Source organism: Bombina bombina, chromosome 6 (assembly GCF_027579735.1).
Source record: "Bombina bombina isolate aBomBom1 chromosome 6, aBomBom1.pri, whole genome shotgun sequence".
Classification (NCBI taxonomy): domain Eukaryota; kingdom Metazoa; phylum Chordata; class Amphibia; order Anura; family Bombinatoridae; genus Bombina; species Bombina bombina.
In genome coordinates, this window is record NC_069504.1 from 1,068,189,418 (window position 1) to 1,068,211,019 (window position 21,602).

Genomic DNA, 21,602 nt, shown 5'->3' on the forward strand with positions numbered 1-21,602 from the left:
TTTGCAACATAGACCATAATTTACTGTTGATAACCACAGACTGTCTCAGAAGCAGGAGACAGGGAAAACAATCCTAGTATCTAACACTGAGAGTCTCGATCCATTCCGACAGTGAATATACCTAATTACATTGTCTGTAAGGTAATTATATTCACAAACAATATATGCAAATGCATGGTAAATATTGAAATTATCCATAGAGCTCCCTGTATCAAATGTGCAATATAAATTTTGTCACCCTGTATTAATTGTTTTTATGTAAATGATGCCGGCATTGAATTATAATATTATCTTGTAAATTTTACTTCTGAAATACTACTTTTAACCTTTATTAAAATAATTATAATTAGTCACATCATTGCATTTGATATCATTGTGTATTATAGAATAAGATATTATTCAAAAGAAAGGAATACCATCTCTTAACGGTTCTCTTTTAGCTTTAATTAGCGCTAATCCCAAAGTTGAAATGCACCCATGTTGCGCTAGATTACTAATAGAGCAGCATTTTGTGCTCCCGCTCCTGCGTAACTGTGCTAGAAGTAAGCTTTTTGCGCACGTAGGGTAGGGCGCATATTACTAGTTGAAAGTAAAACATTTTTGCACAAGCACTATTCCGAAGTTAGAATATTGTGACCATGTTAACGTCTCTGATGTAGAGAGTGGTCCAACCTTCTCTCTACGTAGACATCCAGGCACACTCCTGAGATCGTCAGTGGTGCACATGCGCAATTCTCCGCTATCTGCTCCTATGTAAACAATGAATCACAAGTTCATTGTTTACTGCAATTTTGATGCCTCTTGACTAAACAATCAATTGTAAGTGTAATTAATTTAATAATCAATTCATAAAATATTTGCACATAACATTAATACTCAATGTTAATGGTCACTTATGATTGTCCTATAAATTTCAGTATGTAATAGAGAGCATGATTCCCCAGCAGAAACAAGATTTTAATAATTGCAAGTTATTGATTTCACAATGTATTTCTAATCATGAATAAAACTGGGGTTGGATTTATATATTTACACTGATATATTCTGTACTGACAGTATGCTTTGCTAATATCAGTGCATTGCAAAACTGCTTTTTTTTCCAATCTGAAATGCACTCATGTGACATTATGGTAATAATTACATCATTTATTATGGGAAACATTCCATTAGAAACAGTGAACACACTGGGAGTTGCTTAACCCCTCTACTGCTGAGCCTTTTTGAAACCCCTTTGCTAAGCCAATTATGAGCTTGTTTTTGCTGCTAAAATTTAAACACTATTGTAAGTAATATTTTAATGAGTGACCCACACAAATTAGATATTGTTTTTTCCTAGCAGATTCAGAATTTTTTTTATTTTTATATTTTATTGCATGTGAAAGACTGCAACAAAGAAAAGTAAAAAAAAAAAAGTATATATTTTTTAAGATTTTACTAAATTACATTGAAAATGACCAGGTAACCATTCCTACTGTGATCAATTTACTAAGGGCTAGATTATGAGTGGAGCTCATGCGGTAACTGTGCTCGACTTCGGCTTTTTGCGGTACTGCGTGTGATACAAGTTGAAAGTAAAACGTTTTCGCTTACGTGCTAACCCGAAGCATGCAAAAAGCCAATATATCTATTAAACATTGGAATGTGAAATATTTACCCTAAAAACAGAGTTAAACACTTTATTAAATATGAATATTGCATATTATGATTTTACAAGTTTTCATCTACTTGACTGCAAAGGACTCTATATATGTGTAAATATGTATTTATGTCTATAAGAGTAGAGAAGGCGCCATATAGTGTAAAAATGTGAGTGGTAAAATCAGTAAAGTGCAAAGTAGATTACACTCACGTGGTTTAAAGCACTGTAACGTAGTGCAAACAAAGCAGACCGGATCCTCAGAGTTGCCCGGCAAACTCTCCTTTCGTGCTGGAACTGGATGTTTAGGTTGGTCCACAATCCGCACCTACGTAGGAACAAAACAATGTAATGTCCAAAAGGTCATATATTTTAAGACCAAAACGGCAGGTTTCTTAGGATGGGAGTAGGCAGGCAATCAGGCAGCAAGTTGTAAAAACAAGTGTTTATTAAAACACATAAAAACACAGTGACGCGTTTCTCAGTTACAAGACTGTTTCCTCAGGTTGATACATATAATACAAACTTGCTACTCTTCATACAAAGTATTAACCAATCAAGTGGCTAGTTTACACAACACACCCTTTCACAAGTGGACTCCACATTTGAGAATTGTTTGTGACAAGAAATTATTAAAAAATTGCATTGGTATAACCATTGAGACAATGGGGCCTATCTATCAAGCTCCAAATGGAGCTTGATGCCCCGTATCTCTGGCGAGCCTGCAGGCTCGCCAGAAACAGCAGTTATGAAGCAGCGGTCACAAAGACTGCTGCTCCATAACCCTATCCGCCTGCTCTGAGCAGGCGGACAGACATCACCGGAAATCAACCCGATTGAGTACGATTGGGTTGATTGACACCCCCCTGCTGCCGCGAGTCAGCAGGGGGTGGCATTCCACCAGCAGCTCTTGTGAGCTGCTAGTGCAATGCTAAATACTGAGAGCGTATTGCTCGCCGTATTCAGCGAGGTCTGGCGGACTTTCATAAATAGGGGCCAATATATCTATATAATAAATATATTAACATCTAAAAATCCTGTAAATATTTGCTCCATATTAAGGGCTCCATGTACGAAGCAGCGAAAGCTGCTCCGGAGCCTTTGCGGGGCAGGTTCGCATATGCGAGCCTGCTTCCCGCAATGTAAGAAGCAGCGGTCATTAGACCGCTGCTTCCTACACCCTACGCCACCTCTTAGGTGGCGAAGCAAAATCACCGAGAGCTCGCTCGCTCTCGGTGATTGACAGCCCCTTCAGTCGCGTGATTGGTCGCGCGACTGAAGGGGCGGGCATTACACACTCCGCTGAGTGTGTAATGATACATACGGGCAAGCGGATCAATAGATCCGCTGCCCGTGTGTAGCGGAGGCGGGCGGACAGCTTCGCGAGTTAAGAAGCTGTCCGCCCGCCTCTTAGTACATGGAGCCCATAGTCTCATCAGTATGATGTGAGCGGCGATCTTGGTTGTGATTCAATATCACGCCCACTCTGGGAATCATGTGACCGACCCTAACCCAATCAGCTGCTTTATGTACACAGCCAACTACGGATATACAAAACTACGGGGAAGACCCATCACGTGAGCAACCGTATTCAGCGAGGTCTGTCGGATCTGATCCGCACTGTCGGATCAGGTCCGACAGACCTTGATAACTTGGGGCCATTGTCTCATTGGTGATAATTCACCTCAAAACAAAAACAATATTGCTCCAAAAGCAGTACAATTTTAAAAGTATCTAAAAAAATCCTGCGCATACTAATGTTAACCTTACTATTGAATTGGACAATTTAAGAGCAGGTTGGAGATAATGGAATTACGGCAACAATGAGGATTATCCTAACTAGTGATGGAATAATCTAGATTTTATTAAGGAGACAGAGACGAGTATTTTGCAATAACTTTCCATTTATTGAACAGTCAGCACTTAAAAGCATTGACAAATTTGAATAAAGTATACAGAAAAACTTAACCAATAAGATTACAGGTACATGTTATGCACTATGTAAACAGCCAATCAGATAATATCCAAAGGTATAAGTGGATAGAGATATAACATCTAATCCTCTTTGAGCTTTGCTGCTAATAACATAAAGAAAGTAGGAACAAATATGAAACAAAATTCTGATACACATGCAAAAATGCAAAACAGAATTGTGAAGAATGCAGGAAACTTGATGAAAAGAAATTGTCTCCAGAGATGTGAAGAAAAATCTTGAAAAAGAGAGACGTTATCCTGATGGAGAGAAGAAATTCTTGATGAAGTATATGATACTATGATCTAATCACAGTTGGAATCCTGAATTTGTCGGATTCTGGGCTGAAAAAGAGAAAATGTAAAATAATAACATAATAGATGATAGAACCTCAATTAACTGGGAGGGATAAATAAGCATGTAAATTGAATAAAATACATAAAAACTAACGGCTAGATTTAGAGTTTGGCGGCCAAAGGGGTGAGTTAGCTACGCATGCTTTTTTCCCCCCGCACCTTTTAAATACCGCTGGTATTTAGAGTTCACAGAATGGCTGGGTTTTCAGTGCGTTAGGCTCCAAAAAGGGAGCGTAGAGCATAATTTACCGCCACTGCAACTCTCGATACCAGCGGTGCTTACGGACGCGGCCAGCTTCAAAAACGTGCTCGTGCACGATTCCCCCATAGAAAACAATGGGGCTGTTTGAGCTGAAAAAAAAACTAACACCTGCAAAAAAGCCGCGTTCAGCTCCTAACGCAGCCCCATTGTTTCCTATGGGGAAACACTTCCTACGTCTGCACCTAACACTCTAACATGTTCCCCCGAGTCTAAACACCCCTAACCTTACACTTATTAACCCCTAATCTGCCGCCCCCGCTATCGCTGACCCCTGCATATTATTTTTAACCCCTAATCTGCCGCTCCGTACACCCCCGCCACCTACATTATCCCTATGTACCCCTAATCTGCTGCCCTAACATCGCCGACCCCTATATTATATTTATTAACCCCTAATCTGCTGCCCCCAACGTCGCCTCCACCTAACTACACTTATTAACCCCTAATCTGCCGACCGGACCTGAGCGCTACTATAATAAATGTATTAACCCCTAATCCGCCTCACTCCCGCCTCAATAACCCTATAATAAATAGTATTAACCCCTAATCTGCCTTCCCTAACATTGCTGACACCTAACTTCAAGTATTAACCCCTAATCTGCCGGCAGGAGCTCACCGCTACTCTAATAAATTTATTAACCCCTAAAGCTAAGTCTAACTTTAACCCTAACACCCCCCTAAATTAAATATAATTTAAATCTAACGAAATAAATTAACTCTTATTAAATAAATTATTCCTATTTAAAGCTAAATACTTACCTGTAAAATAAACCCTAATAAAGCTACAATATAAATTATAATTATATTGTAGCTATTTTAGGATTAATATTTATTTTACAGGCAACTTTGTATTTATTTTAACCAGGTACAATAGCTATTAAATAGTTAATAACTATGTAATAGTTACCTAGTTAAAATAATTACAAAATTACCTGTAAAATAAATCCTAACCTAAGTTACAATTAAATCTAACACTAAACTATCAATAAATAAATTAAATACAATTCCTACAAATAAATACAATTAAATAAACTAACTAAAGTACAAAAAATAAAAAAGAACTAAGTTACAAAAAATAAAAAAATATTTACAAACATTAGAAAAAAATTACAACAATTTTAAACTAATTACACCTACTCTAAGCCCCCTAATAAAATAACAAAGACCCCCAAAATAAAAAAATGCCCTACCCTATTCTAAATTACAAAAGTTCAAAGCTCTTTTACCTTACCAGCCCTTAAAAGGGCCCTTTGCGGGTCATGCCCCAAAGAATTCAGCTCTTTTGCCTGTAAAAAAAACCATACAATACCCCCCACCACCACCCACATACCCCTAATCTAACCCAAACCCCCCTTAAATAAACCTAACACTAAGCCCCTGAAGATCTCCCTACCTTGTCTTCACCATGCCAGGTTCACCGATCGGTCCAGAAGAGGGTCCGAAGTCTTGATCCAAGCCCAAGCGAGGGGCTGAAGAGTGACGTCCATCCTCGGGCTGAAGTCAATCCGATTGAGCTCGCATTCTTTTGGCTGTTCCGATCAGCCAATAGAATGCGAGCTCAATCTGATTGGCTGATCGGATCAGCCAATCGAATTGAACTTGATTCTGATTGGCTGATTCCATCAGCCAATCAGAATTTTCCTACCTTAATTCCGATTGGCTGATAGAATCCTATCAGCCAATCGGAATTCGACGGACGCCATCTTGGATGACGTCATTTAAAGGAACCGTCATTCGGCGAGTAGGCGTCGGTAGAAGAGGATGTTCCGTGTCGGCTGGAAGATGATGGCTCCGGAAGAAAGAAGATTGAAGATGCTGCTTCATAGAAGACTTCATCCCGATGATGGACTTCTTCAGCGCCCGCTTGGATCAAGACTTCAGCCCGATGATGGATTTCTTCAGCCGCCGCTTGGATCCAGACTTCAGCCCGAGGATGGACATCACTCTTCAGCCTCCTGCTTGGGCTTGGATCAAGACTTCGGACCCTCTTCTGGACCGATCGGTGAACCTGGCATGGTGAAGACAAGGTAGGGAGATCTTCAGGGGCTTAGTGTTAGGTTTATTTAAGGGGGGTTTGGGTTAGATTAGGGGTATGTGGGTGGTGGGTTGTAATGTGGGGGGGGGAGGTATTGTATGGGTTTTTTTTACAGGCAAAAGACCTGAATTCTTTGGGGCATGCCCCGCAAAGGGCCCTTTTAAGGGCTGGTAAGGTAAAAGAGCTTTGAACTTTTGTAATTTAGAATAGGGTAGGGCATTTTTTTTAATTTGGGGGTCTTTGTTATTTTATTAGGGGGCTTAGAGTAGGTGTAATTAGTTTAAAATTGTTGTAATTTTTTTATTTTTTATTTTTTGTACTTTAGTTAGTTTATTTAATTGTATTTATTTGTAGGTATTGTATTTAATTAATTTATTGATAGTGTAGTGTTAGGTTTAATTGTAGATAATTGTAGGTATTTTATTTAATTAATTTATTGATAGTGTAGTGTTAGGTTTAATTGTAACTTAGGTTAGGATTTATTTTACAGGTAATTTTGTAATTATTTTAACTAGGTAACTATTAAATAGTTATTAACTATTTAATAGCTATTGTACCTGGTTAAAATAAATACAAAGTTGCCTGTAAAATAAATATTAATCCTAAAATAGCTACAATATAATTATAATTTATATTGTAGCTATATTAGGGTTTATTTTACAGGTAAGTATTTAGATTTAAATAGGAATAAGTTATTTAATAAGAGTTAATTTATTTCGTTAGAATAAAATTATATTTAATTTAGGGGGTGTTAGGGTTAGGGTTAGAATTAGCTTTAGGGCTTAAAAAATTTATTAGAGTAGCAGTGAGCTCCGATCGGCAGATTAGGGGTTAATACTTGAAGTTAGGTGTCGGCAATGTTAGGGAGGGCAGATTAGGGGTTAATACTATTTATTATAGGGTTATTGAGGCGGGAGTGAGGCGGATTAGGGGTTAATAACTTTATTATAATAGCGGCGCGGTCCGGTCGGCAGATTAGGGGTTAATAAGTGTAGGTAGGTAGCGGCGATGTTGGGGGCGGCATATTAGGGGTTGATAAATATAATATAGGCGTCGGCGGTGTTAGGGGCAGCAGATTAGGGGTTCATAGGGATAACGTAGGTGGCAGCGGCGTGCGGTCGGCAGATTAGGGGTTAAAAAAATTTAATAGAGTGTCGGCGATTTGGGGGGACCTCGGTTTAGAGCTACATAGGTAGTTTATGGGTGTTAGTGTACTTTAGAGCACAGTAGTTAAGAGCTTTATAAACCGGCGTTAGCCCAGAAAGCTCTTAACTACTGACTTTTTTCTGCGGCTGGAGTTTTGTCGTTAGATTTCTAACGCTCACTTCAGCCACGACTCTAAATACCAGCGTTAGAAAGATCCCATTGAAAAGATAGGATACGCAATTGACGTAAGGGGATCTGCGGTATGGAAAAGTTGCTGCTGGAAAGTGAGCGTTAGACCCTTTAATGACTGGCTCCAAATACCAGAGGGCGGTAAAAACCAGCGTTAGGAGCCTCTAACGCTGGTTTTGACGGCTACCGCCCAACTCTAAATCTAGGCCTTTGGGAGGGAAAATACTCGTCTCTGTCTCTTTAATAAAATCTAGATTATTCCGTCACTATGTTAGGATAATCCTCATTCTATTACAAGGACAGAGACTCCTATTTTTCAAGTTTCAATCAAAATCAATCATTATAAAAGATGGTTTGGAATTGATGTTATAGGTTTGAAATAAGACTGACGAAATACAGAATCAGAGGACCAATCTGCTGCATTAAGGATTTCTTGTAATGAAGCAGATTTAATAAAGGCTTTTGAAGCCGAAGCTCCCTTAACTGAATGAGCTGAGAACTTGTCTTCCACACCAGCTAGAGACATAATCCACTTAACCGACCTACTTATAGTGGTATTTGAAACAGGCAGATGAGGAGAAACAAAAGAAATAAGAAGTTGACAGGAAGAAGATGATAATCTAAAAGGTAAATTTCTAGACTCATATTCTTTCAAGCAAGAAACAACACATAATTTAGGACAATCAAAAAAGTAAGGATAGAAAATAGAGGATGAAAGAGATTTAGTTCTCCTAGAAAGAGAAAAAACTACACCTTGAGGAGTAAACATTTTATAGTTGTAATCTATTGCTCTAACATTAGAAACTCTTTTACAGGAAAGTAAACATAGCATAGAAGCAAATTTGCAAGTTAACTGTTTAAGGGAAAGATCTTTATTAGAAGGCCAATTAATAAAGAAATTAATTAATAAATCTACATCCCAAAAATAAGAATGTTTAGGAACCGGAGGTTTTTTAACTCTTTTTTATACTCTGCTTTAATAAGAATATTGTGATCCAAACAAGAATGGATAAATTCTGATGTTAAGTCCGACAATATTTTAGATGTAGTAATCCCAAACGGTTGAGGTACTTGACAGCAGAAATATTGTCTATCTTGAGAAGAACAGAAATAGGACGACCAGTTCGAACAAAACTCTTGACAGCAAAAGAACCTGCTAACAATTCTAAACAATTGATATGGAGGTTCTTTTCTTCTGAAGTCCATTTGCCTCCAGTAATGAGAGGACCAAATCTGGCTCCCCATCCTGAATTGCTGGCATTTGATTCCAAAATAATCTCATGAGAACACTCAAAAATGTCTCTCCCATTCCAGGCTTCTAAATTTGCTAACCACCATAACAATTCTGATCTTGCTTCCTCTGACAAAGAAATCTTGTGACACTAGGAAAAACCTTTTTGAAGATAAAAAAATCTTCAGTCTTCAGGAAGATGGAACTGGGTAGTTCTGGTAGGGGGTCTGTATACATAGGATGAACGGGCAGGAAAGCTCCCCCTTCCTTTCCCGGCCCTGTCAAAAACTCTAGTACTTTGATTAAATATTTCCTTTGTTTGAGATTTTATCTTGTTCAATGAATTGAGAGAAGAAACATAATTGGACAGTTCTTTAAGTCCTGCATCACCAAATAAGTATCCTTTGGCCTTTGGACCCATTTCAGTGAGTGCAAAATCAGTTAATTTAGGGTCAAGTTTAATCAATAAAATGTGTCTCCTTTGAGAAGACAGGGCTGAATTGGAGTCACCAATCAAATATACAAGGCATTGAACCCATTGTTTAATAATAGTGGGATCAATTTGAGTCTCCATAGAAATAGCATCCTCGGACACCTGATATCTGATGACTCACATATATAAAATTCTAAAATCATTACGTATTTCTGGAGAAAGGAATCCACATATGATGACACATTATCAGTCAAACTCCCTATTCCTGCGATAACGGGCCTTCTAGGTGGGTTGTTTGCAATTTTATGCACTTTTTGGTAAGTGATAATAAAAAGCTTTATTGGGTTTGTTAGCAATTATAAAATCACCAAATAAAGTCCATCAAAGATGGTGCCTCAGGACAAAGGCACCTTCTAGAGGCTTCCGTCGATGGTTAAGGAGAGGTACACCAGGATTAGCTCTTCTTGGAACAAAGTGGAGAAACTGCAAACATGAAAAAAACTGAAAAATGCGCTCCAATGGTGCAGAAGATCACAACAATTGTTGGAAATTGTATCAATACGTCACTCTACAGAATGATACTCACAAAAGCGGTGCACTAGGTGGCAGTGCAAATGAGGCAGGCTGCATAGATCAGAGCCCACCAGCTGGCTCACTCCAGATCGTGGATCTACCAATGGTTGCTGCAAAATAAAATGCAAGGAGGGAGGGGAAGGGTACTCCAATAGTGCACGAAATCACTACAAAATAGAGAAAATTCCCAAAGACCCTCCAAAGAATATACTCACAAAAGTGGTGCATTATATTGTAGTGCAAGTCAAACCAGCTGGGTTAATATGAGCCCACCAGCTAACTCACTCAGGCAAACAGGTACTAGATCCACAGTTGAAATAAAAGTAAAAAAAACACTCACAGTTTAGGATAAAAAACAAAATAACCTCTATGCATAGAGGACTATTTATTGGAGCAAAAAAAAATATTGAAAACTTGAATATAATCTACAACGCATTTTAAAGTGCTTTTGGCAGTCTTTCCTCAGGCAGTGAATCTTGCACTGCAATATAGTGCGCCACTTTTGTATAATTGTTAGGAATTAGAAACTCTCTCTCATTGTTTGTAATGATACCCTCTTTGAACCCAAAATCTACAATTCCTTTTAGAATTTTTGTGAATTTGTCAGTAGGATCTACATCTAGTTTTCTGTAGTAGTCCTGATCATCTAAAATTCTTCTAGCTTCTATAAGATAGTCAGACAGATTTTTCAATATAATGCCCCCACTCTTATCGGCCTGGCGTATCACTAAATCAGGATTATTCTTTAGAGTTTTTAGTGCTTTCTTTTCCCCATTATTCAAATTATGTCTACTGTATATTCTATTTGGTAACTTTGAAAAATTATCTAAAACCATTTCTTTAAATAGATCAATGTGTGTGTTCTCAACCATAGTTGGTGTAAAATATGATTTTTTTTTCTTAAAAGAAGTATGTATGTAATCATTGTAAAGATGGTCTATTAGTTCATCAGGTTCACTGAATATGACATTGGTCTTGATTCTGCTTTCCATTGGATCAGTTAGAATTGGTAAAGCATTTTGTTCTTTCAATAGTTTTCCAGCAAAGTATTTTTGGACTGATAGTTTCCCAGTAAAGTTATTCAGATCCACAAATAAATCAAACAGACTGTGTTTATTTGAAGGGCTAAAGGACAATGCCTTCCCCAAGATTCTTATTTCATTATTAGATAACCGGTGAGATGACAAATTGAATATGCCTTTTTTATTTTCTTTGGTGGCTCTATTGCGTCCTCTAGATCCTCTTCCACGTACACTCTTTTGGTTTTTGATACCGGGGTTCTTTTAAGAAAAAAACACATTTTACACAAACTATGGTTCAGCTTTTCAAAAAGAGATACCAAGAGAATGAAGAAAATTTGATAATAGGAGTAAATTAGAAAGTTGCATGCTCTATCTAAATCACAAAAGAAAAAAATTGGGTTCAGTGTCCCTTTAATGTATCACTATTAATTATGAATTTGTCTTACACTAGTTTATAATAATAAGAATATTCATATTATATTTTATTTACATTAATATATAAAACACAAACACTTTTGACATACTACTGTACTGTTGGCACAGCAGTGCATGGAAGAACAGATTTTATTTAAATTAAACTATGATCACTATTTTCACCTAAGCGTCACTGTCTTACAATATTATTTAGTTTATGAGCTTTTATACTTTGCTAATTAAGTTTATAAATATGATAATCTCTGTCTAATAATACTGTTCTTTTGATAAGAGATATCATTCTAGCACTATAACAGACACCTATCCCATTTAACATAGGAAGGATAATAGTTCATTGTTGCCGTAATTCCATTATCCCCAACCGGCTCTTAAATTGTCCAATTCAATGGTAAGGTTAGAATTATTATGCGCAGGATTTTTTTAGATACTTTTAAAATTGTACGGCTTTTGAAGCAATATTGTTTTTGTTTTTAAGAGGTGAATTATCACCAATGAGACAATGGCATCTATTTATCAAAGCATTGACTTTCTTGCATTCGACGGCACCAATACGCTTGCCTAAGATCGCCTAACATCGCTGCCGCGGACCTGAACACGTTCTCCAAAGTTACCAAAAAAGCTTTCAAAAAGCCACGCACCAAGTACGGTGCGATGCGCAGCGGACTGTTGTTAACTAACAGTCATTGATCTCTTTTTTTTCAGCTTTCTTGGTACCCTGTCACTAAACTCCCACGCTATACTATACTGTTTACCCCCTATACCGCCGCTCCCGGAGCCCACCGCAACTCTAATAAAGTGTTTAACCCCTAAAATGCCACTCCCGGAGCCCACCCAACGTCGCTGACACTATATTAAATTTATTAACCCCTAAACCTAAGTCTAACCCTAACCCTAAAACCCCCTAACTTAAATATAATTTAAATAAATCTAAATAAATATTCATATCATTAACTACATGATTCCTATTTAAAACTAAATACTTACCTATAAAATAAACCCTAAGCTAGCTACAATATAACTAATAGTTACATTGTATCTAGCTTAGGCTTTATTTTTATTTTACAGGCAACTTTGTATTTATTTTAACTAGGTACAATAGTTATTAAATAGTTATTAACTATTTAATAACTTTCTAGTTAAAATAAATACAAATATACCTGTAAAATAAAACCTAACCTAAGTTACAATTACACCTAACACTAAACTATAATTAAATTAATTCCCTAAACTAAATACAATTAAATACAATTAAAAACAATTATCTAAAGTACAACAAAAAACTAAATTACAGAAAATAATAAAATAATTACAAGATTTTTAAACTAATTACACCTAATCTAATCCCCCTAACAAAATAAAAAATCCCCCCCAACATAAAAAAGCCCTACCCTACACTAAATTACAAATAGCCCTTAAAAGGGCCTTTTGCGGGGCATTGCCCTAAAGTAATCAGCTCTTTTACATATAAAAAAAAAAAATCACAACCCCCCCAACATTAAAACCCACCACCCACACAACCAACCCTACTCTAAAATCCACCCAATCCCCCCTTAAAAAACCTAACACTAACCTCTTGAAGATCACCCTACCAGGAGACGTCTTCACCCAACCGGGCAGAAGTGGACCTCCAGACGGGCAGAAGTCTTCACCCAACCATGCAGAAGTGGACCGCCAGATGTGCAGAAGTCTTCATCTAGGCGGCATCTTTTATCTTCATCCATCCGGCGCAAAGCGGCTCCATCTTCAAGACATCCGACGCGGAGCATCCTCTTCTAACGACATCTGACGACTGAATGAATGTTCCTTTAAATGACGTCATCCAAGATGGCTTCCCTTGAATTCTGATTGGCTGATAGAATTCTATCAGCCAATCGGAATTAAGCTAGGAAAAATTTTATTGGCTGATGCAATCAGCCAATAGGATTGAGCTTGCATTCTATTGGCTGATTGGAACATCCAATAGAATGCGAGCTCAATCCTATTGGCTGATTGGATCAGCCAATATGATTGAACTTCAATCCTATTGGCTGATTGCATCAGACAGCCAATAGGATTTGTCCTACCTTAATTCCAATTGGCTGATAGAATTCTATCAGCCAATCGGAATTCAAGGGACGCCATCTAGTTGTACATCTATTGTACCTAGTTAATATAAATACAAAGTTGCCTGTAAAATAAATATAAACCCTAAGCTAGCTACAATGTAACTATTAGTTATATTGTAGCTAGTTTAGGGTTTATTTTATAGGTAAGGATTTAGTTTTAAATAGGAATTATTTAGTTAATGATAGTAATATTTATTTAGATATATTTAAATTATATTTAAGTTAGGGGGTGCTAGGGTTAGGGTTAGACTTAGGTTTAGGGGTTAATAAATTTAATATAATGGTGGCGGTGTAGGGGGGCAGATTAGGGGTTAATAAATATAATGAAGGTGACAGTGGTGTAGGGGGCAGATTAGGGGTTAATAAATATAATGTAGGTGGCGGCGGTGTAGGGGGCAGAAGATTAGGGGTTAATAAGTATAATGAAGGTGGTGGTGGGCTCCGGGAGAAGCGGTTTAGGGGTTAATACGTTTATTTAGTTGTGGTGAAGTCCGGGAGCGGCGGGATAGGGGTTAATAAGTATAATGTAGGTGGGGGCGGTGTCGGGACGGCAGATTGGGGGTTAATAAGTATAATGTAGGTGGCAGCGGTGTAGGGGCAGCAGATTAGGGGTTAATAAGTATAATGTAGGTGGCAGCGGTGTGGGGGGGCAGATTAGGGGTGTTTAGACTTGGGGTACATGTTAGGGTGTTAGGTGTACACGTTCCCATAGGAATCAATGGGATATCGGGCAGCAGAGAACATAAGTTCTCGCTGCTTTCCGACTCCTATTGATTTGGCATCCGCCGCCTCCAGGGCAGCGGATTGAAAACCAGGTACGCTGGGCCGGAATAGTGCCAAGCGTACCTGGTAGTAATTTGATAACTTCCAAAAGTAGTCAGATTGTGCCGAACTTGCGTTCGGAACATCTGTAGTGACGTAAGCATCGATCTGTGTCGGACTGATACCAGCGGATCGTATGTTACGTCTACTTTTGCCGGTTTGTAGGGTTTGATAACTAAAGCTCACCACAAATACGCTGCAGAATTCCAGCGTATTTGCGGTTGACGGCTTGATAAATACATGCCAATGTATTCGCATCAATGTAAACAAACAAGCATGGGTAAGACGTCATATGATAGGGGTGGCCACCTCGATGATTGGAGCTTAATGGTTACTCACGTGATGGGTCTTCCTCGTAGTTTTGTATACCCATAGTCGGCTGTGTATATACATCAAGCGGCTGATTGGTTTAGGGTCGGTCACATTATTCCAAGAGTGGGCGTGGTATTGAATCACGATCAAGATCGCCACTCACATCATACTGATGAAATTTAATATGGAGCAAATATTTACAGGATTTTTAGATGTTAATATATTTATTATATAGATATATTGTCTCAATGTTTATACCGATGCAATTTTTTAATAATTACATGTCACACACAATTCTCGATTATGGAGTCCACTTGTGAAACAGTATGTTGTGTAAACTAGCCACTTGATTGGCTAATAAATAGTAGCAAGTTTGTATTATATGTATCAGCCTGAGGAAACAGTCTTGTAACTGAGAAACGCGTCACTGTGTTTTTTATGTGTTTTAATAAACACTTGTTTTTACAACTTGCTGCCTGATTGCCTGCCTACTCCCATCCTAAGAAACCTGCCGTTTTGGTCTTAAAATATATGACCTTTTGGACTTTGCATTGTTTTGTACCTACGGAGGTGCGGATTGCGGAGCTACCTAAAAATCCAGTTTCAGCATGAAAGGAGAGTTTGCCGGGCAAATCTGAGAATCCAGTCTGCTTTGTTTACACTACGTTACAGTGCTTTAATCTACCTTGCACTTTACTGATTTTACCACTCACAGTTTTACACTATGTGGCAACTTCTCTACTCTCTTATAGGAATTTATCGAAGTGGATGGCCTTGCACCTGAGAAGAGCTGCCTTTTACAATTGTAAAATTAATTTGCTCTTGAACGAACGCGTTTACTTTTAACCTGTAATATGAGCGCTACTTCCGACGCTCACAAACAGCCACGATAACCATGATATTACTTGTGTGCCACTGTTAGCACTCCACTTGTAATCTGACCTTAAATTGTTATCAGTGGTATTCAATTTTAAAAGACAGGTCTATATAGGCTTTTTTGGATTGTAATAAAAACTATAGGAGCCCCTTTGTGCCAGAGTAGAAATAAAAGAACACTATAAAATAAACTTTACTGGGGGTCTATAAACGTTTTATATTTTTTATTATGTAAAGTAAAGTCAAAATTAAATATTCATGATTCAGAAGAAGCGTGGAATTTTAAACATTGTTCTAGTTTACTTTTATTTAATTTTACTTAGTTTTCTTTGTATCCTTTGTTAAAGAGTAATCCTAGTTGAGCTCAGGAGCATGCACGTGTCCTATCCATCTGGCAGCAGTGTTTTTTGCGACAATGTTTATAGCAATGTTATAAATAGGTGCACATTTTACTGCTATAGAGTGTCTGTTGCATTGTGTAGCAGCAGTGTATGTAACTATGTATAAAATTGATATAAACATTGTTGCAAACACCTAAGCTCAGCTAGGATTTTTTTAAAATAAAGGATAGAAGAGAAAAAAGCAACATTGATAATAGAAATACTTTGGAAAGTTGTTTAGAATTTTATGCTATATCAAATCCAGTTAAAGGGACACTCTACACCTTAGTCAACTTAAAGGAACACTGAACCGAAATGTTTTCTTTCGTGCTTCAGATAGAGCATGCAATTTTAAGCAACTTTCTAATTTACTCCTATTATCAATTTTTCTTTGTTCTCTTGCTATCTTTATTTGAAAAATAAGGCACTTAAGCAAAGGAGACTGACAATTTTTGTTTAGAACCCTGGACAGCACTTGTTTATTGGTGGGTGAATTTATCCACCAATCAGCAAGAACAACCCAAGTTATTCACCAAAAATGGGCCGGCATCTAAACTTACATTCTTGATTTTCAAATAAAGATACCAAGAGAATGAAGAAAATTTGATAATAGGAGTAAATTAGAAAGTTGTTTAAAATTGAATGCTCTAACTGAATCACGAAAGAAAAAAAAAAATTGGGTTTGTTGTCCATTTAAAGTCTTACCTTAGATTAAGCTGCAAATAGCCTCCTGTGCCCCTTTCTATATCATGCAGCAGGAACAGTAAAAAAGTTATTTTAAAAAGAATATAGTTTCTGGGCATTTTGAAATGGCTGCCAAGCTCCGCCTACTGATGACAGCACATTCCGAGCTGCATCTGGGAACTCTGCTGAATAGCATTGAAAGTCTGCTGAATCCAATTAGGGTGAGTTTTGTAATTGGACGCCATATGCATCTCGGATCCTGACATTATCAGTGGGTGGAGTTTGGTGGCCATTTTCAAAATGTCCAGAAACAATATTCTTTTTAAAATAACTATCTTACCATTTCAGTTGCATGATATAGAAAGGGTGCAGGAAGCTATTTGCAGCTTAATCTAAGGTAAGACTTTAAGAGTAAGCATAAATTGTCATTATACGAAATTAACAAAATAAAAATAGGAAATACATTGCTAGAAAATGTTTTTGAGAATAAATCTGTGGGAGTTGTCCTTGTTGACCACTGAGCAAATGATCCTTTAGTATCAGCTGTTAGTTTCAACATCAGATTAAACATCTTTAATTTTTTTTTTTTTATGTGTTGCACGTGTAATATCAGGGTTAAACAGAAAGTCAATCATTTCCTCCTTGGCTAAGCAACAAAGAAATGATAGCGCTAATGTCCCTTATTTATTGCCATTGGAGGAAGGAACTACCATTAAGTAATATGCCAGAGCAAATATAATTACAATATAAAAATAATTCCAACATTCAGTTTGAACCAAGTTTAACAAACACTATCATTTTTCCTTTTCCCTTATTGCCAAAATGCATTTATGTGGTGAACCAGGATTTTTTTATTTAAAACCCACAAACCAAGTAGGAAGCTAACTGTAAAACTAATAACATATTTGAACAAGCTAAAATTGATGTCATTCATTTTACATGGAACCAGCTAAACTTTACAAACTGAAAAATACAGTCAGAGAACACAAGACCTATTTATTCAATTTCTACAACATTCCTAAAAGAAGAAATATACATGACATTTTAAATACAATTAGAGTTAAAATTAGAGACTTTCCCAAATAATCCATCTACCCCCCCCCCCGGGTTCTTTTTTAGAAAACCTAGGGGGAGGGGCTTGGGTTCTAAATGTTGCCGCTTTAAGTAATATTGCAGTGTTAACCTAAATTATACAGTGTAAAGATTAAGCATAATTTTGGTTATTGATCTATATTATTATTGTTGAATATTTTATAGTTTATCTACCTTTGACATATCAGTGTATGTATTAGGCATTATAGCTGTACTGGTTGAAGGGTGGAGATACTGGTAATGAGAGCAGCTATTCAACTATGATATGCTGTTCCGGTTTCTACTTTAGGAAAATGATTTATTATAATATTTACTTTTTAAAATTAAGTTAATATGTTGGAATATAGACTGTTGGACACTTATCAGAATGCAAGAGCTCACATTTATCAATGTTCCCAGCCAGGTAACCTGACCTCCTGTGGTTGCAGTATTTTACCACCCCAGCTCTCACTGTACAAGCCATTGCTATGTGAAGTCTCACTACCCGCTCTGTATGGATGCAGGGCTTGTCAGTCATCCTGGATGCAATAAGCCTGTTTTCAAGCAAATGCATTGATGGCAACTTTATAGACTTTTGTGTTTTACAAGTAATACTTATTGTTTGCCAAGTAGTTCATTTTTTACAAGGTCTCTGGAACTCCCCTCTTTCTGTTCCTTTCGCCCCCCTTTTTTTTAAATTTTTGACAGTCAGGGAGTGAGCTCATTTTTTATTGTACACATTTCAGTGCTAGCTGCCAAAGCCAATGATGTTGCTAGTGATGTCACTGGTGAACATGTGTTTGCATTTATATAAAACATCTCCATGAATCAATTACACAGTCTGTGACAAGAATAATATCTGCGTGTTGAGAACAGTGGTTTGAATCATGAAGAGGATATAATGTATAATATTCAGGCAGTTAATCATGTACCAGAAAAGTAGTCTGAGCATTCAATAAGGCTAGAAAGCTTCAGGGTCAGATACAGACAGGAGCTCAGATACCAGATGACCAGTAAAAACACTTAGGGCTAGATAAGATTTTTGCGCCCATCGGGTACCATGCATATTACAAGTTGAAAGTAAAAAGTTTTCACCTCGCGCACTAACCTGACATGTGCAAACAGCTGAAGTTACAATATTGCGACTGCATTAACGTATTCTCCCATGGAGACCCATTTATCAAGCTCCGAATGGAGCTTGAGGGCCCTTGTTTCTGGTGCTCCATAACCCTGTCCACCTGCTCTGATGAGGCGGACAGAGATCGCCACAATTCAACCCGATCGAGTACGATCAGGTTGATTGACACCCCCCTGCTGGCAGCCAATTGGCTGCGAGTCTGCAGGGGGCGGCGTTACACCAGCAGCTCACAAGAGCTGCTGGTGCAATGCTGAATACGGAGAGCGTATTGCTCTCCGCATTCAGCGATGTCTGTAGGACCTGATCCACACTGTCGGATCAGGTCCGACAGACATTTGATAAATAGGCCTCATTGACTTCAATGGAGTGCAAAATGGAACACCCCACAAGTCGCGCAAGCCTAATCACATTTTCTCAATTGCGCTAACCCGACATGAAAATATGAATATTTCACATTCCAATGTTCTTCACATAGCATAATATGTTCTATTTATTCATAAATACATATATCTGATGGTATTTTGGTACAATATATATATACACCTATATATATGATTATATAGGGAGTGCAGAATTATTAAGCAAATGAGTATTTTGACCACATCATCCTCTTTATGCATGTTGTCTTACTCCAAGCTGTATAGGCTCGAAAGCCTACTACCAATTAAGCATATTAGGTGATGTGCATCTCTGTAATGAGAAGGGGTGTGGTCTAATGGCATCAACACCCTATATCAGGTGTGCATAATTATTAGGCGACTTCCTTTCCTTTGGCAAAATGGGTCAAAAGAAGGACTTGACAGGCTCAGAAAAGTAAAAAATAGTGAGATATCTTGCAGAGGGAAGCAGCACTCTTAAAATTGCAAAGCTTCTGAAGCGTGATCATCGAACAATCAAGCGTTTCATTCAAAATAGTCAACAGGGTCGCAAGAAGCGTGTGGAAAAACCAAGGCGCAAAATAACTGCCCATGAACTGAGAAAAGTCAAGCGTGCAGCTGCCAAGATGCCACTTGCCACCAGTTTGGCCATATTTCAGAGCTGCAACATCACTGGATTGCCCAAAAGCACAAGGTGTGCAATACTCAGAGACATGGCCAAGGTAAGAAAGGCTGAAAGACGACCACCACTGAACAAGACACACAAGCTGAAACGTCAAGACTGGGCCAAGAAATATCTCAAGACTGATTTTTCTAAGGTTTTATGGACTGATGAAATGAGAGTGAGTCTTGATGGGCCAGATGGATGGGCCCGTGGCTGGATTGGTAAAGGGCAGAGAGCTCCAGTCCGAATCAGACGCCAGCAAGGTGGAGGTGGAGTACTGGTTTGGTCTGGTATCATCAAAGATGAGCTTGTGGGGCCTTTTCGGGTTGAGGATGGAGTCAAGCTCAACTCCCAGTCCTACTGCCAGTTTCTGGAAGACACCTTTTTCAAGCAGTGGTACAGGAAGAAGTCTGCATCCTTCAAGAAAAACATGATTTTCATGCAGGACAATGCTTCATCACACGCGTTCAAGTACTCCACAGCGTGGCTGGCAAGAAAGGGTATAAAAGAAGAAAATCTAATGACATGGCCTCCTTGTTCACCTGATCTGAACCCCATTGAGAACCTGTGGTCCATCATCAAATGTGAGATTTACAAGGAGGGAAAACAGTACACCTCTCTGAACAGTGTCTGGGAGGCTGTGGTTGCTGCTGCACGCAATGTTGATGGTGAACAGATCAAAACACTGACAGAATCCATGGATGGCAGGCTTTTGAGTGTCCTTGCAAAGAAAGGTGGCTATATTGGTCACTGATTTGTTTTTGAATGTCAGAAATGTATATTTGTGAATGTTGAGATGTTATATTGGTTTCACTGGTAAAAATAAATAATTGAAATGGGTATATATTTGTTTTTTGTTAAGTTGCCTAATAATTATGCACAGTAATAGTCACCTGCACACACAGATATCCCCCTAAAATAGCTATAACTAAAAACAAACTAAAAACTACTTCCAAAAGTATTCAGCTTTGATATTAATGAGTTTTTTGGGTTCTTTGAGAACATGGTTGTTGTTCAATAATAAAATTAATCCTCAAAAATACAACTTGCCTAATAATTCTGCACTCCCTGTATACAGGTATAGAGATATGTACAGATATATATAGGAATATACTTATAAATACTTAGAACGTATTTCTATATGTGAAGAACATTGGAATGTGAAATATTTACAGTAAAGCACAGTATGACACTGAACAGCAACAACATTAAAACCACTGACAGGTGAAGTGAATAACATTGATTATATCATCACCTGTCAAGGGGGGGTGGGTTATATTATGCAGCAAGTGAACAGTCAGTTCTTGAATTTCATGTGTTGGAAGCAGGAAAAATGGACAAGCAAAAGATCTGAGTGACTTTGATAAGGGCCAAATAGCATCTCCAAAAACGGCAAGTCTTGTGGGGTGTCCCCGATATGTAGTAGTTAGTACCTACCAAAAGTGGTGGAAGGAAGGACAATCGGTGAACGGCGTCAGGGTCATGGAGGTCCAGGGCTCACTGATCCACGTGGGGAGCAAAAGTTAGAACGTCTGGTCCGATCACACAGAAGAGCTACTGTAGCTCAAAATGCTAAAACAATAATGCTGGCTATGATAGAAAGGTGTCAGAACACTCAGTGCATCACAGTTTGCTGTTTTGGGGGCTGCGTAAATGCAGACCAGTCACAGTGCCCATAATGACTACTGTCCCCCGCTGAAAGCACCTTTAATGGGGATGTGAGTTTCAGAACTGAACCATAGAGCAATGGAAAAAGATTGCCTGGTCCAGTGAATTACGTTTTCTTTTAGATAAGGTGGATGGCCGGGTGCAAGTGCATCATTTACCTTGGGAAGAAAAGGCAGCAGGATGCACTATGGGAAGAAGGCAGGCTGGCGGAGGCA

The 21,602-nt window shown here is 38.1% G+C and overlaps 1 long non-coding RNA gene across 1 annotated transcript in view; it reads left to right on the forward strand.

Annotated features, from left to right (window-relative positions):
- Positions 1-21,602, forward strand: part of LOC128664180 (uncharacterized) — a 414,120-nt gene that overhangs the window by 51,041 nt on the left and 341,477 nt on the right. The gene's annotated exons all lie outside the window — the stretch shown is intronic.